Raw genomic sequence first — 18781 nt, 5'->3', positions numbered from 1 at the left:
ATAAATCTACCCACAATAGAAGAAGAATTTAGAAAGAAAGAAAAGAGGAGAGCTAGGTCAGTTATTGCATCTTCTCAGGTGAAGGTTGGTTCCTCAAGAATTCTAGTAGAAGTAGTTTTAATTAAGAAGAAATTTCAGAGATCTAAGTAGAAGGTGACAAGAGAGAAATCTAGTCTGGAGCCTAACATAGAGGAAGTAAAAAATGGAAGAATATATGAAGAGGTTCAAAAGAAAAAGTTTGTGATTAGAAAGAGGTCAATAAGGAAAACAATTAAGGAAGAGGATGTTGAAAAGGAAGAGGGCATTGTTCCTCTTAGTCATAAGAAGACAACCAAGGCTTCTCTAGTAGAGAACTCTACAAAGAAAAGGAAGTGAAGAAGAAAGAACCATACAAGATAAAGGGAAAGAAGAAGAAGAAGATAGGCTCCCCTTTGGTTGATGATAATTATCAAATACTTGACCTTGAGAGTGTGGTGAATGCAATTTTTGATCATTATTTATTGGTGTCTAGAAGGTTATATAACAATGCCCCTTGGGAAAACAAAGAGAAGACAACAAGGCTATTATCTAATAACTAATTACCTTTGACAAGAATGTGAAAAATATTATAGATAAGTTATATGTGGAGTTTTTAGAAGCCTTAACAAGAAGAAGGAAGGATGCACTGATAGAGGAATCTAATATGAGAACATGGGCTTTAGATATGGTGTGCAACCCTTTATCCAAGGAAGATAGAAAAAAGATTGTGTATGCTCTTAATACAAGGTTTAGAACAAACCAAAGAGTAAATATCATAATGGGAAAAGACCTGAATGACTATTAGAGGATAGTATAAAAGACTAAGGATGTAGCAAGTGAGGCTATAAAAGAGATAAATGATACTTTGTTTTCTCTTATAGAGAAGGAAAAAATATAAATTGGTCCATAAGGGAGTACAGTTGGTGTTGATAGTAGTTTAGTTTATTCAAAGAAGAAAATCGATGAATGATTAGGTGGTGATGGAGATTTGGGAACTGATCTAGATGAACACATGGAGACTGATAAGAATATTAAAATAGTTATAGAAAATATTCTAGAGAAAAAAAAAAGAGTAGAAGGGTGCAAAGAAAGAACAAGAATAGCAGAAAAAGATAGAGGAAGAAAAGATTACTATATTTGGTGGAGAATCTTCTAATCCTTTTGAAGACTCTACATCAGAATTGTTGAAAATGTAGTTACAATTTGAACCAATAATTACCACTGAGGTATTTCAGGTACCTATGACACAAGGTATGATGGACCTTAACCAGTTGTCCACCCTGCACATGTTACACTTGGGTGATATACTTCACCACTCTTCATGTTAAAATTTCATCAAATCACAATTGTAGAGTAGAGTTGACCAATGTTATAGTGAAGTTTATCATGAGAGAATTCTAGAAGTTGTGTTGTATGAGACTTTGAGTGATGTTGAGTGGCTATAGGTGATACTTAATGGACTAAAATATCATGCTTCTAACTCGGAAGCAACAATTTTGAAAGATGTTGAATAGAGACAAGAAGAAACAAGATCAAAAGAGTTAGTGAATAAATGTGTAGTTGCACATAGCTGATTGCAAGAAGGAATAATATTTTTTTGAAAACCATGTATAGAATTTAGTGGAAGCATATAGGTTTTCATTAGTGGCATGTATCCACCAAAGATATTAAGGGTAAAATAGACATTTTGGAAGTACACAGTGTACAGTTATCTAGTTCTATAGACTTCAAGAAGGATGTAGATAGTAATGGTAGATTGCAGATATAAAATTTGTATATGCACAGTTAAATATGCTAATTTATCAAAAAGACAAGATTAAGGCACCATTTTTTCATGAGAGATATTGTAGACTTGCATCTCACCAACATGGCGAGACTTCTTTTAGAGTCTCAAAAGTTAACACTAGATTCATGATTATTAGAAACCAACATAGTAGAGAGATTATTATAGTTGGTAATGTTGATCATTCATCCAAATTGTATGAGTTCGCTCATTTTGGTCCTATTGAGCTTGTAGTTCCATTGAATAGTCCTCACTCTCATGCATACAAAGTGGATAAAAAGTATAAGGATAAGTTTGGTCAAGTGAACCTATGTGCCTCAATTATCTAGCATGGTTTATATTGCTTGTGTTGAGCCTCCCCCTCCTTCACCTCCTTCTTCTTCAAAAATTAATTCAATTCCATAGGTTCATTGTTCCCTTACGTTTCAATATTTTAGGGTGAGTACTTGTCAAATATTGTATGGTGATGAGTACTTGCCAAATATTGCATGGTTATTCAATATGCCACACACTCTAGACATTGAGGACATTGAGGATATTTCATTCCTCTTTGATGGTAGCTTGATAAATCTAGTCATCCCATCCTCATTAGTGCCTTATGAGGTTATTTATCAAATAACCTCAAACTTATTTCTATTTTCCTCATTTGATTTTGTATCATAAATCTTATAGACATGTAGATTATGGAGCAATATTTCATTGCACATGTCATGAGACTATTCCTTTCATCTCCTTTCATGAAATTGCTTCTACCTTGGCCATTGGATCCATTTATTCTAAAGGGGAGGAATGGGTCATCATCAACATTCATCTTCAAGAATTTTATTTTGATCTTCTTCATTATGGGGTGACGCATCATCTCTTCCTTTCTCATCTTTCAGGGCATGTCGATTCTACTTATGTGAATGAATCAGTACTTGGGTGACATCTTGAGTGCTTCACTCTTGCCACACATACATATTTCTATTTATTTTTCTCTCTTTTAGAGAGGGGTTTTCTCCCACTACATTTTTTCCATCTTTTGTTGGTCATGTGTTTTTATTTGTTTTTACATGAGTAACAAATCAATGCTTTATCAAGTTAGAACCTATTCACTTTTTATTCCACTATTATCTCATTATCTTATTCCTTTGTTAATCTTAACAGGGGGTGTTGGAGTAATTAGGAAATTATCTAATTAATTAAATATAATTAGGTAATTTGATACTTTATTCACACAAGCTAAAATTAGCTTCCTTTTACCTTTCATTATATTAGACTAATATTAGCTCATGTTGTCTCATTCATTATTATTGTGACACTTGGCACTAGCTAATTTGATCTTCCTTTAGAATTTGCATCTAAGGTTTCATTTACCCTTTTCATAAGGATTCATTCACTTATTGTAGTAACTAATATATTTTACATCAATACAATTATCAAATTTATCTTAATTGATCTCTTTTTGTGATAGGCATGTTCCTTGCAAGTCATTCATGGGCTTCCGAGTTTGAAGAATTAACTCCAAAAAATACAACTAACAAAAAAACTCGATCTTTAAAACCCATTGTGAAGGTTTGGGAAGCCTTTCAATTCCCCCTTGGCTGTTGTTTTATGTTTATTTTATTGATATTTGGTTCAGGTTGTGGGAGCCTTGTAAAACCCACAAGCAGGTTGGATGCTAGTAGTTTTCAAGGGCCCATCCTGACCACTTGTTGTTTTGGTTTTTGGTTAAGGATAGGTTTTGTTTTTGGCAACCTAAGATCTATGTTGTAGGTTAAGGGATCCTGGTAAAACCCTTCTCTGCTGGTTTTGGGGGCCAGTTCAAAACCTAGGTTGATGGTTATGGGAGTCGTTCAAAACCCTCTGAGTCCTGATCCTGAATATATGGATACCTATTGTAGTCTAGTGTCTTTGAAGGTTATGGGTGCCTAGAAAACCCATGTTGTCAGTTGAAGGTTAAGGGAGCCTTAGTAAAACCCTTATGTTTGTTTTAGAGGCTAGTCTTTTTTAGTCTCGGCTGTGGTTGGGCTATTGGTTTTCTGATGATTATTCCTCTAGGCAATGTTGTTTTTTGGGTTCCAGATCTTGGTAAAATTTGAGGGTTTTGGGTCCCTTCAAAACCTATTGTTTGGGGTTTCAGGTCCCCTCAAAACATGTTTGTCCTTAATCAAAAACAAAACATATCGATCTTTCCTCTTTGTTCACAATAGGTGACTAATTTGTTATCTCTCTACTACCCAACTTGTACAAGATGTAAATATTTAAATTTGTTGTTATTATTAATCATAGAAACTTTAAATACATCACTACCACTATTGTGGCTCTTAAATCTATCCTTATTCAAGAAGTGATAAAGAAAAAAGTAGATTGCAGACCTTAAATTTTTAGTATTCATACATTTTCTCTTTAAAAAAATTTAAATTGGTGTTATTCTTCCTATCAAGTAGAGCTTCCATAATGAGTATACTTTTTATAATTGTAGTGGTTAAAAATATAGGATTTAAGACACAATATTTTTCCCTATATATACTTAATCTTCTCTATGTTGTTGAAAAATTTATTCTATTTACATGTTCTTAAAAGATTTGATGTAGTACCAAAAGACAATAGTTATAATGTCATTTTATTTTTTATTAGAAACTCTCTATCACTCTACTTCCCACACAAATTTTAGTCACCATAGGGATCAACCTAATGATTATCAAGATGAGAAAAAATAATCTCTCCACTTCACAGATCACAATGGATAGATGCCTTGTCAAACCATTTTTTCTTTCATGAGAGTGCTATCATTATTATACAAAATGTTTCATGTGACATGAACTACAAGTTTGGTAGAAGCACTATGGTTTTACTCATGAGAAAATTAAGGATTTTTCATTTTACCCACAAGTATGTGAGACCAAGAATTAATTGTAGTAGTGACTAATATAATACACTAGAGATAGATATGTAGAGGACATTGTTCATATCAAGGAACACTAAAGGGGGGGGGATCAGTGTTTTGCAATTTTTAACCTTGATAAGTTGATCCTTTAAGCACTTAAAATTCAACAAAAAAGAAATGCAAACACATAAAGTAAATATCCACAATATCATAACACCAAAATTTTATACATAGAAATCCCAACCAAGGGAAAAACCATGGTGGGAACCTACCCACAATATGATGATACCTTGTTGGAAGTATATGAAGTATTACAATTTTTGGGGAATACACATGCATTTAGGCACACTACCTAGAGCTCACTGCTCAAAAACAAAAACAACAAGGGCTACAACCCTTGGAAGGCTCATTGCCTTACAAATTAGTTACAAATGATTACAAGAGAATTTGAACTAATGAATAGCATTTACAAATACCTGGGTATAGTTCTAGTTAAGCACAATATCCATTGATTTCACACTCTCTCTGATACTGCTCTGTTTCACTATTCTTCAATATTCTGGAGCACAAAACTTTGAATTGCACACTGCAACTTCACATAATCAATAATAAAAACATTCGCATAACCACCGCTATCCAAAATGATCATATCAATCACTCTTATACATCCATGATAGGAAATTAGGTCTTCTACATGTTGGCTTCAAGAATACTTAACAAATAATAAAACCTATAAATGTTGTCAGTTGAATCTAATCTCCAATGCATATGTGGACCAAAAATAATTTTCCACATGCTTCCCACAAGTTGTCTTATCATCCACAAACACAAAAGAAATAACCAAATTGGCTACACCAAAACCGCACAACAATCAAACATACAAGTTGGTCATACTACATTGTTCTACCAAAAAAAAAAAAATGTACACCGAATCTTCTAACACACACGACAGTCATCACTGGAGTCTAAGATCATGAAATAAGGTACTCTAAACATATATCAATCTTCCCATGTCTCCGCAACACAAAATATTTATTTGGGATGACATACTGATCAATATACCAAACTTTGTTGGATGCTCTATTCTAACTCACCGCACCTAACCAAGTCTTCATTTTGACTTCCGATAGGATCAAATCACATACTGCAGATAGGATCTTTGATTATATTTTCCATCAATGACAGCATCTGACACCATGTGCAGTGTCTCTTGCCAACAATCTCCCTCTTTGGCATTCATGGCAACACTTAGCAAAAAATGTTTAAGTGTCAAAATTAGTACCAACATATATACACTGTAAAACTCAAAAATGCACAATTTTGGAACCCCTCCTAAGATGAATACAACATTTTTCACTCTACTACACTCCCTCTTTGACATCAATGGAAAAGGTAGGGATTTGGATTAGGAAATTTGTTCGACAAATCTTCTTCACACTTTTGGTCTCTAAAAATTTTGCTCGTAGAGCTCTCTCTTCTTCTTCTCTCGAATGCAAAGTGAGAAATGAAGTGATTAAGTTGCTTTTTATCTTTTGCATACCTAACTTTTGGGTGTAATAAATGAGCTTTCCCCTCATACTTCCAGATGATGGTATGATGAAAGAATAAGAATCCGGTCAACTACTGAGAGGGGGGGTGAATCAGTGGATAGAAAAATAGATACTAACTTCACCAATCTCAAAATCAATCTCTCAAAGTAAACTTAGAACTATCAATGCAATACCACTATCAAGATAAAAACTCATAAGATAAATTGGTTGACTATCACAACAAATTAACGGTAAATAAATTCAAACTCATAAACATCCAAATGCTTTTTCATATGTCAATAGACTTCATTTCTTAATGCTTATGGTTATCATAACTTATCAAAGTAGTTAAGTAGTTAAGTAAATCAACCATAAGAACATAACCACAAAAGCATTCACCACTTGACACAAATATTTTTGATGTGGAAACCCAAATGGGAAAAACCACATTGAGATGAGACTCACAAGCTAACTATCTAAACTCTTCTAAAGTTCGCCCTGTTAGGAGCCTAGCCTATTAAAGCTTTACAAAAGTCCTGTTAAGAACAGATCCTTTTAGGGACCACCCGGTTAAGGGATTGACTACAATGCCTTGTTAGAAGAAATACCCTGTAAGGAGTAACCTCAGTAGAGGATTTGAAAATCAAAGCTAATGGATCACCTATTTAGAGGATTTAAATAGCACCAAGCTTGTTAGAGCTTACCCGATTAGGGGATTTCAATTTTGTTGTAATTGTTAGAAAACAATAGGAGTTTGCTGATCTATTTGAATATCACTAAACTTGCTTGATCAGATCCTTTTCATGCTCCTATCTGCCTTTACTCAAACTGCAGATACATCATCTGGTTTGGCAACCACACACTCAACCACTCTTATCCAACTCTTAAACTAAACAACTCATCGAACTTGTAAACAAATCAATTAGGTCGGTAACACAACAAAAATCTAATTCTTATAAAGATTACAAACAATTCGGTTCAAGTATGACCATTGGATTACATAGAAATCTTTGCACATCAATCAAGAAAACCTTGATCACTCCTTGGTCACCGCTTCATCGAACTTAGTAACTCATCACGCACTTTGCATTACATGCAGTATACTTTCTCATTCCCTAGACAAAGATCGTTAGATCAATGCGCCAAAACCACTTGAAATTGTCTTCATACAATAATCATACATGTCATAATCATTACCGCTCATCATCATATCATAAACCAATATAACCAATTCACCAAACTTAATCAGTTAGGGTTTATCAAATCAACGGGTAGGGTTTACTGATTCAACTCTCCAATATATAGCAATACCGGTTCACTCCACAAATTCTTCCGACTGGTTATAGTTTCCTTCACTAGTTCATCCTACCGGTTACAAAACAATATTACAACAATATCAGCAATATCATTACTGGTTAATTGACATCAATGACAACATAACATATCATTAATACAATCTTCATGCAAATGTCAACAATCTCCCGCTTTGACATTGATGGCAATACAAATATCAATACCATTGATTGTTGCTGTGATTGTCAATAGGAATCTTGGTTTACATTACGAATTATTCACCATGCTCTCCATGTCTTCATCTTGTCACTGGTTCTTCTCCCCATAATCACATAAGTCTTCTCCCCCTTTGACAGCTATGCCAAATTGAAAATAAAACATGTAATGTTAAATTTCACTATGCAAGATCAACAACCTACAACTTGGTGCTCCCCTGTGTAATAACTCCACTTCTACACCAATCCTTATGTAAAGTTCTGCAAGTAGCTCTGGGACTGATGTAATCAACATCATGCTTAACTGACCTCATGAAGGGGTACAACCCCTAACTAACTTCTAAGATACTCAAAAGTAGTCTAAGGTAGAGGTTTAGTAAAGATATCTGCAAGCTGCTCCTTGGTAGAAACATGCTCCAAGATCACACCTTTACTCTGCACTTTTTCCCTTAATAAATGATACTTCAATTCAATATGCTTGGTTCATGCATGTAAAATAGGGTTCTTGGAAATATTTATGGCACTTGTATTATCGCATAAGATATTTACAGGTTCTGAAATCTTCATCTTAAAACCTTCAAAAATGTGCCTCATCCAGATAGCCTAAGTACAATTCATGTAAGTTGCAACATACTCAGCTTCAGCAGTAGATTGTGATGTAAAACTCTACTTCTTACTACTCCATGAAACAAGCCTTCCTCCAAGAAAAATGCTCCACCGGTTGTTCTTTTCTGGTCATCAACATTTCTTGCCCAATTTGCATCTGTGTACACCTTCAAGTCAAAATTTCTTCCATGTGGATACCATAATCCATAGTCAACAGTACCTTTCAAGTATCTAAAAATCCTCTTGGTTTCTATCAGATGTGTTTCCTTAGGATTCTTTTGGAATCTAGCTACTATACCAACTGTGTGAACTATATCTGGTTTGTTGTGAAGAACATAGTGCAATTTTCCAGTCGTTGACTTGTATTCCTTCTCATCAACAGATGTGGATACATCTTCCTTAGACAACTTACAACCTGTAACCATTGGTGTCCCAACTGGTTTATAGTCACTCATGCCAAATGTCTCCAAAACCTCTTTCACATACTTAGACTGTGTGATGAAAATAACATTCTTCATTTGTTGTATTTGCAAGCCTATGAAAAAATTTATTTCTCCCACTAGAGACATTTCAAACTCATTTTTCATTTCATTTACAAAATCATTTCTCATGTCATCATTACCTCCAAATATGATATCATCTACAAATACTTCGCTGACCAATATTTTATCTCCTTCAGATTTGAGATATATGTTACTATCATCACTGGTTCTCAAAAAGCCTATCTTCATCAAATGTGTATGAAGCCTTTCATACCATGCTCTTGGTGCCTGCTTTAATCCATATAAAGCCTTATGCAATCTGCATACCATGTCTTTCTCATCAGTCAAAGTATAACCATCTGGTTGCTCAATGTATACTTCTTCTTCCAGTATCCCATTCAAAAATGTTGATTTAAAATCCATCTGGTATACCTTGAATTTCTTATGTGCTGCAAATACAAGTAAAGTTTTGACACCTAGTCTTGCCTTTGGTGTAAAAGTCTCACCATAATCTTCTCCTTCCTCTTGTGCATAACCTTTGCAAACGAACCTAGCTTTGTTTCAAACTACAACACCATCTTCATTCAACTTATTCCTAAATACCCACTTAGTACCTGTCACATTTTTATTTACTAGTCAGGGTACTAGGGTCCAAGTGTTGTTTTTCTCAATTTGATCTAGTTCCTCCTCCATAGCTTTAACCCAATGATCATCACCAAATGCTTCCTTAGCAGTTCTTGGTTCAATAGTGGAGATCATGCCAAAAATTTCTCTCATTCTTCTTTTGGTTAGTACTCCAGCATCCTTATCTCCAATAATATGTTCAGGACTGTGATTCAGTCTCACATATCTTGGAATAATCTGATCATTACCTTCAGGTTCAACTTCTTCATTATCATAATCTTCTTCTGAATTTATCAGTTCTGGTTGAACTGGTACATCAGTATTTTCTCTATCGATTTCAGATTTCATAGTTTCTGGTTCCAAAAACAAAATGCAAGGATATTCATCATTTTTCTCGAAACTAGTTTCCTCTAAGACTTTAGGATATTTATCCACTCAAACATCAGTATTCTCAATAATTCTTTGTGTCCGATTGTTAAAACACTTGTACGCCTTACTTTTAGTGGAATAGCCAAGAAATATACCTTCATCACTTTTAGCCTCAAATTTGCTAACATAATCGCCTCTCTTAATAAAATATTTGCTACCAAATATCTTGAAATAACTAACATTCGGTGATCTTCCATACCAGTATTCATAAGGATTCTTGTCCTTACCTCTCTTTACTAGAATCTGGTTCATATTGTAGACAGTTGTGCTGACAGCTTCTCTCCAAAACGTTTCCGCTACACCTCCTTGTATCAACATCGTCCTAGCAGCTTCAACAATTGACCGGTTGTTTCTCTCTACGATACCATTCTGTTGTGGTGTCCTCGATGCAGAAAGTTGTCATTTGATACCATTTTCTTCACAATACCTAGTGAATTCCTCATAAGTAAATTCACCGCCTTGATATATCCACTTTATCTTCTTACTACTCTCCTTCTCAGCTAAGGCCTTGAATGCTTTGAACTTACCAGAAGCTTCAATCTTATCCTTTAATAATGCGACCCACATCATCCTTGAGCAATCATCAGTGAAGATCATTAAATATTTGTCACATTGAATACTTTTTGTTCTTATTGGTCCACAAAGATCTGTATGAACCAAATCTAACAAATGTTCCACTGAAAAATATTTGCTCTTTAAAGTTGAGGATGTCATCTTTCCCAACTAGCATTCCTTACATAGAGCATTAACCGGTTTGTCCAACTGAGGCAAACCTCTCATTGTCTTGGACTTACTCACTTTAATAATGTTATCAAAGTTTATATGATAAAATCTCCTATGCCAAAGCCAACTATCATCTATCTTTGCAATTAAACACTTGCTGACTTTAGGATTAAGGTGAAACAGGTTACCTTTAGTTTGCTTCCTAGTTGCAATCAGTTCACCTTTTCTGCCATAGATTTTGCACATACCATTTTTAAACTCCAATGGGTATCCTCTGTCATTGAGTTGTACCACACTCAAAAGATTATGCTTTAAACCTTCAACCTAGTAGACATCATTTGCACTGCTCTTTCCTCTAAGATAAATAATTCCCTTACCTTTAACCATGCAAGGTGAGTCATTACCAAATCTTACAACTCCGCCATCAAATTCCTTCAAAGAAATAAATTTGCTCCGGTCATCGGTCATGTGATGTGAACAAACACTATCAATGATCCAATCATCAAAGTTATCCATCCTAGATACTAATGCCTTCTGATCAGATATCTCCTCATTAATGGCTACAAACACAATGTCTTCATTAGAATCACCATCAAATTCCTCATCAGTGATACCATCATCAACAACAATAAGACAATCTCTTTTGCCTTTACCCTTATACTTCTTAAATTTCTCTCGTTTGTGCTCATTATCACCACTAAGATAGTTAGCAACTATGTGTCCAATCTTGTTGCATGCAAAACATTTCAAAGATAATTTACCTCTATATTTACCAGTGCCTCTGGGCAACTGCTTGGCCAACAATGCTTCAAGCTCAACTAAACTATCTTCATCATCAGCTTCTCTACTGGATCTGGATTCATAATTGTGACTGGCATCTCTAATTTTTCTCACAGATGGGTTAGAAATAGAAGCTCTAAACATAGACTTAGATTTCTGTACACTACCATCATAACCATTTAATTCAAATGTAGTAAGCTTGCCAATGATGGATTCAAGAGTTACCTTAGTTTTTTCAATGGACTTTAGCTCCTGAATGGTTGCAACTCAGATAGCGTAGACCGGTAGCAGGGTTCTCAATACTTTACTAATCATTGTGGCATCTTCCACTTTACCTCCTACACTCTTAATTTCACCAACTATCTCTTTTATCCTTTGACCATAATTTTGGATATTATCACCTTTAACCATCCGCATGTCATCAAGCTTTCCTCTTAGACTCTCTTCTTTAGCAATCTTAACATGTTCATCACCGCTATAAATCTCTTCAAGTTTTTTCCATACCTCATATGTAGTCTCTAGAACATGAACGTCTACATGCTCTACATCAGGCAAAGAACTAATAATAGCCTCTAATGCTTGATGATTTTCTTGTTGCTCTTTTTTTTATCATCAGTCAAAATCCCAGTAGGTGCAACATATTGAGTATTGACATGTTCCCAATACTAGCTTCCAAGACTCTTGATATAAATTTTCATTCTATCACTCCATATCCTATAGTTCTCTTTATTAAACTTCGGACCTTCCTTCTTCATCATGATCTACAAGATCTTTACCTCAAGCTTGTTAGGCTTACACCTTAGAGGACCTGATATGCTCTGAAACCAATTGATGGTATGATGAAAGAATAAAATCTAGTCAACTATTGCGAAGGGGGGTGAATCAGTAGATAGAAAAACTGATACTAACTTCACGAATCTCAAAATCAATCTCTCAAAGTAAATGTAGAACTATCAATGCAATACCACTATCAAGATAAAAACTCATAAGATAAACCAATTGACTGTCACAACAAATTAATAGTAAACAACTTCAAACTCATAAACATCTAAATGCTTTTTCATATGTCAACGGACTTCATTTCTCAATGCTTTCGGTTATCATAACTTATCAAAGTAGTTAAGTAGTTAAGTAAATCAACCATAAGAACATAACCACAAAAAGATTCACGACTTGACACAAATATTTTTGACGTGGAAACCCAAATGGGGAAAACCACGGTGAGATGAGACTCACAAGATAACTATCTAAACTCTTCTGAAGTTTGCCCTATTAGGAGCCTAGCCTGTTAAAGCTTTACAAAAGTCCTGTTAAGAACAGATCCTATTAGGGACCACCCGGTTAAGGGATTGACTACTATGCCTTGTTAGAAGCAATATCATAGAAGGAGTAACCTTAGTAGAGGATTTGAAAATTCAAGCTAATGGATCAGCTGGTTAGAGGATTTAAATAGCACCAAACTTGTTAGATCTTACCCAGTTACGGGATTTCAATTCTGTTGTAATTGTTAGAAAAAATAAGGAGTTTGTTGATATGTTTTAATAGAACTACACTTGCTTGATCAAATCCTTTTCATGCTCCTATCGGCCTTTACTCAAACTGTAGATACATCATTCGGTTCGGCAACCACACACTCAACTGGTCTTTTCCAACTCTTAAACTAAACAACTCATCAATCTTATAAACAAATCAATTAGGTCTATAACACAACAAAAACCTAATTCTCATAGAGATTACAAACAAGTCGGTTCAAGTATGACCATTGGATTACATAGCAATCTCTGCACATCAATCAAGAAAACCTCGAGCATTCCTTTATCATCGCTTCATCGGACTTAGTAACTCATCACCTACTTTGCATTACATGTAGTATACTTGCTCATTCCCTAGACAAAAACCAATACATCAACGTGCCAGAATGACTTGAAATTGTCTTCATACAATAATCATACATGTCATAATCATTACTACTCATCATCAGATCATAAACCAATATAACCAATTTACCAAATTTAATCGGTAGGATTTATCAAATCAATAGGTAAGGTTTACTGGTTCAAGTCTCCAATATAGAGCAATACTGGTTCACTCCACAAATTTTTCTGACCAGTTGTAGTTTCCTTCACTAGTTCATCCTACCGATTACAAAACAATATTACAACAATATAAACATTATCATTACCGGTTAATTGACATCAATGAAAACATAACATATCATTAATAAAATCTTCATGCACATGCCAACACCAGATACCCTGCATACACAGACAGTTCTTCAAGAAATCTTCTACGGCTCTTCAATTTCATCAAACTCTTCCAAAAATCCTTCAAAAAAATTTGCACCACCATAATTAAGCTATTCACAATTTGTCGATCTTTCAGCACCAACATCCGGTAGGGGAGAAAAGATTTGCATGAAGACTACCCTTAGGCCAGAGGCCTCAGTCTAATTCCTAGAGGAATGGACAAAAGCATGAAGTTGTGTCAAACTTGGGGCTAACTAGGGATAGTTCGGCTGGACTAAGTTTGGTTGGACTTAGTCCGGCTAGACTACAAACCTGCCACATGGTGCCCCGTGTTGCTAGCATGATGCCTAAATGGCATCAATAGTTTGGTCAAACTGAGTTCGATCACACTCTTGGCGCCATTTAGGCACTTTTTTTGATTGCAAGAAACAAAGTTTGGTTGGACTAAGTTCAACCAGAGTCCCCTATGTGGCACATGATGTGGTAGCCAAATTTCCTATTTTGTCTATATTTCTAAAACTTATCACTTCTGCTCATTTTTCTTCAGGAAAAATATTTTTTTATAAAAATAAAAAAATACCATGTTTTAGAGATCCAAGTCACGAATCTAGACATAATTATTTTAGTATTTTGATTAATTTTAATATTTTTTATTAATTAAACATTGTGAGTAGGCTTTTAAAGTTAAAAAAGAAGTTGATTAGAAATTAAAAATATATATATTAAATGATATTAAAAAAAAATTAAAAATATATTTTTCATTGGATGAGAGAATCTTCTCCAAAAGGGTATAATTTTTTTTTTAATAATCATAAATTTAGTAGACAAAAGGTGATGTCGAATGAAAAGTACCAAATTCAACTATGTTGGACTTTAAAATATTATTACGAGAAAAATATACATCAAAATTTAATTTAATTTTTTTAACAATGCATATATATGTCCTCTATTTGGAAGATTAAAATCAATAAAAAATAAGTTTTTCTTCATTTTGTTTGGTGACACTGACTAGAACCCCTGATTTTCAACATTTTTCAGCAATAAAAAATCTATCTTTGAATATATAAAAAAAATGTCAATTTTTTTTTTTTAAAATAACAAACATAAATTTCATTAACATTTCTATATTTGAACAATTTACATCATTTTAAACTTCAACTTAGAAATGTCACTTTTATGCAGTCGAAGTTAAATAGTTTTAGTTGTGTTGGCCACTTCCTTTATAAAAGTATTACACAACATTGTCTTTTTACCTGAATTTGTAACATTGAAATCAGGTGCGGACCCATGTCTTCCTCATCTGATCTTTGATCTCCTCCACTTTCACTTTCCCTTTTACATCTGCCTGCACATTCTTATTCTTGTCTGCCAGACCCTTTCTATTCACGTTCTTTCTTTTGCAGTATCTTGCAATGTGATTGGATTTACTGCAATTATAGCAAACAACATTTCCTTGTCTAGGCCTGAAGTTTCCTTGATTTCCTCTTCATCTGCACTCATTAGCAATATGTCCAAACCTACCACATGCATAACATCTGACATTCCTTCTTTTTTGAAAGTTATTTATCATACTTTGCATTCATTTTCCTTATGCCCATACTTGTTGCATGTAAAACATTGACCGGAGAAATATGGACCATTTCGATTCATTATATTTTTGCATTAACTAGCAATATGACCAAGTTTATTCAAAACAAAATAGTTACCATTGAACTTATGAGAATTAGATTGCCTTACTAGATTATGTTTGTGTCAATGACAACAACATATCATACCAAGATCATAGGAATATATGTTGTTGATCATTGTTGGTGCTAGGATATGTTGTTGTCATTGATTGTTAGCAGCAATCAAGAAGGAAGACTAAGAGGGGGGGGTGAATTAGTCTTCACCGGATCACAACAAATTAAACTTCAAAACATAAACTGATAGAGTGCAGTAATAATAGATAAGAAAATTAACAGCGTAATACACAACACCAAAATTTCTGACATGGAAAACCCAGTTAAGGGAAAAACCACGGTGGGATCCTACCCACAGTACGATGATACTTTGCAATAGTATGTGAAAATATTACAATGGGGAATGCACATGCATTCAGGGACACTTCCTAGAGCTCACTGCTCAAAATATATATGCTCGAAAGGCTACAACCCTTAGGGAATTCCAATTAACTTACAATATAATTCGGACTACAATTATAGCATCTACAAATGCCTGATGACAATTCTGATTAAGCACAATTGTCTGCTCTGCAACACCTATCTCACCTCAACACTACACTGAATGATAAGTCTCTTGTTCTCACAATCACCTCTCTCTGATAATGTAGACATAATACCAACACCTAAATTACATAAGCATATCACCTATATATACAAGTCATCAACCTTGATAACAAGTTTGGCTAAACCCTCAACCCTCAACTTACAATTACAAAAATTATATCACCCAATACAAAGATCGACCATCGGCCCAATATTATGATTTGAATTACATAGCATGGACCTAATTTGAAGTCCCAAATGATTGCATCCATCAGAAATCACGCCAAGATCAACTGCAACATGCTACACCACCAGAAATACCACATAACACGAAAATCATCACTGATTCATAAAAATCACCAAAAACTCGCACAATGATAAATGCAGATCGAAACAAAAAAGACATGACTAGGAAAAAATAGCAAGCACGTTAGAATCATCCAGAATAGTTGCACCAACACCTCTTTTCAAATCTTCATCGGTCAAGATCTCAAAGCTCAAGAACACAACCAATCAGCAACTGTAATGAAGAAAGATAACTTTGTGGAGCACCAAATCACAAACCATAATAAATAAAGATACACAAGATCATCCCAAACAATATCCCAAAGTCTTAGCACAAGAGCTAATCACACCAGAATATATCGGAGGAAATACCGGATTCTGCAAAATAGTGATCAGCAAAACCAAACTACAAAACCGAATCTCAGAAACTCTTTCCAAACTCACCAGAATAAATCATAAAAAATATGTTGACATCAATAAAAACAACATATTCTAGCAGTAGTAATGATCAACCAAATCCAACAATCTCCCCAAAAATCCAACAATCTCACCCTTTGGCATTGATGGCAACATATGAATGTGAAAAACATGCAATGCAAAGAAAGAAGATATCATCAACAAACTCCCCCTAAGATCAAGATAGATAAAGCATTTTTTGACATGATCTCTCTCCCCCTTTGATAGTAATGCCAAAAATCCCCAAAATAGAAAATCAAACTCTCAATACAAAATCATGAATCTCTCCATAGGATACAACCAAATCAACAGACTACTCCAGGAGAGGAGCAGCACCAACTCATCAATCTGGATAAAAGAATAAGGCTCTAAATTCCACCAGATCGATGCAGCTTAATGCATCTAATTCTCATTAAGAGGATTGGATACCCTTAACTTGTCTCTCAAATAGACAAATGTATCTGCAGGCAAAGTCTTAGTAAAAATATCAATTTATTCATTTTTAGATACATATTCCAGCTTCACCTTCTGTTCACTAACTTGATCTCTCAAGTAATTATATTTGATTAATATATGCTTAGTCATTGAATATTGCACCAGATTCTTTGACATGTTTATAGCACTAGAATTGTCACAGTATATAACAGTAGGCTTATCATGAATAACTCTGATATCTTTCAACATTTGCTTCATCCAAACTATCTAAGTGTAATTACTAGTAGTAGCAATGTACTCAACTTCAACAGTAGATAGAGATACTGAATCTTGTTTCTTGATAGCCCATGAAACCAGCTTCTTACCTAAAAAGAATGCTCCACCGATAGTACTCTTCCGGTCATCAACATCACCTGCCCAATCTGCATCAATGTAAGCATATAACATGAAGTCATCATTCTTCGGATACCATAAACCATAATCCACAGTTCTCTTTAGATATTTGAATATTCTTTTAACAACAGTGGCATGGCTCTCCTTCGAATCAGCTTGATATCTAGCAGCCATGCACATGGCATGCATAATGTCAAGCCTAATCTAAGTAGACATAGCAGTCCACCAACTATAGATTTGTACAAACTCTGATTATCCTTAGGAGATTCATCATTTTTAGATAATTTAAAACCAGTTACCATAGGAGTTCCAACCGGTTTGGAATCATCTAATCCAAACTTCTTTAGAAGTTCTTTCACATACTTAGTTTGAGATATAAAGATACCTTTTCCTATCTGTACAATCTGCAAACCTAAGAAAAAATTCATCTCACCAATCATACAATATCTCAAATTCTTTTTGCATATCACCAAAAAACTTCATACTCATATCATCATCACCACCAAAGATAAATCCCAATTTTAGCAAGTATTTGTCTAACCTAGCATACCAGGCTCTAGGAGCTTCTTTCAATCCATAAACTTATTTCTTCAACTTACATATCATGTCTCCATCATCCGACAATTAAAATTCATCAGGTTGTTCAATGTAAACTTCTTCTTCTAGATCACCATTTAAAAATGCAGATTTGATATCCATCTGATATACCTTGAAATCTTTATAAATAGCATAAGCAAGCAACAATCTAATAGCTTCAATTCTGGCAACCAAAGGAAAAGTTTCTTCATAATCAATCTCTTCTTGTTGTGAATATCCTTTGCAGACCAGTCTGGCTTTATTTCTGACTACTTCACTGGCTTCATTCATTTTTTTCCTAAAGACCCATTTATTACTAATAATATTTTTATCCTTAGGTCTAGGCACAAGTTCCCAAGTATTGTTCTTTTCAATCTGGTCTAACTCTTCTTCCATGGCTCTTATCTAGTTATCATCTTTATAGGATTCACCAACATCTTTAGGTTCAACTTTAGAAATCAAACATACTTCTTTTGCATCTAACCTTCTTCTAGTCTTCACACCTTAATCTTATCACCATTAATCTGATTCTCAGAATGATTTAGTTTGGCATACCTCAAAGTTTTCTTATTGTTTTTATCCTCATGTTCCTGCACATCATTACCAGCAGTAGCAAGATTTGGATTAACAATCTCTACCAGATCATTATTCTTAGGCTCTTGAGGTTGAATAGGAGCTAAAACAACATGCTGACCATCATCATAAGCTCTGATCTCCTTCCCAAGGTTTTCATCCACCTTCACATTTGCACTCTCAACTATCTTTGTCAGTC

Source organism: Cryptomeria japonica, chromosome 3 (assembly GCF_030272615.1).
Source record: "Cryptomeria japonica chromosome 3, Sugi_1.0, whole genome shotgun sequence".
Lineage (NCBI taxonomy): Eukaryota > Viridiplantae > Streptophyta > Pinopsida > Cupressales > Cupressaceae > Cryptomeria > Cryptomeria japonica.
Note: the sequence above shows the minus strand (reverse complement) of the source record.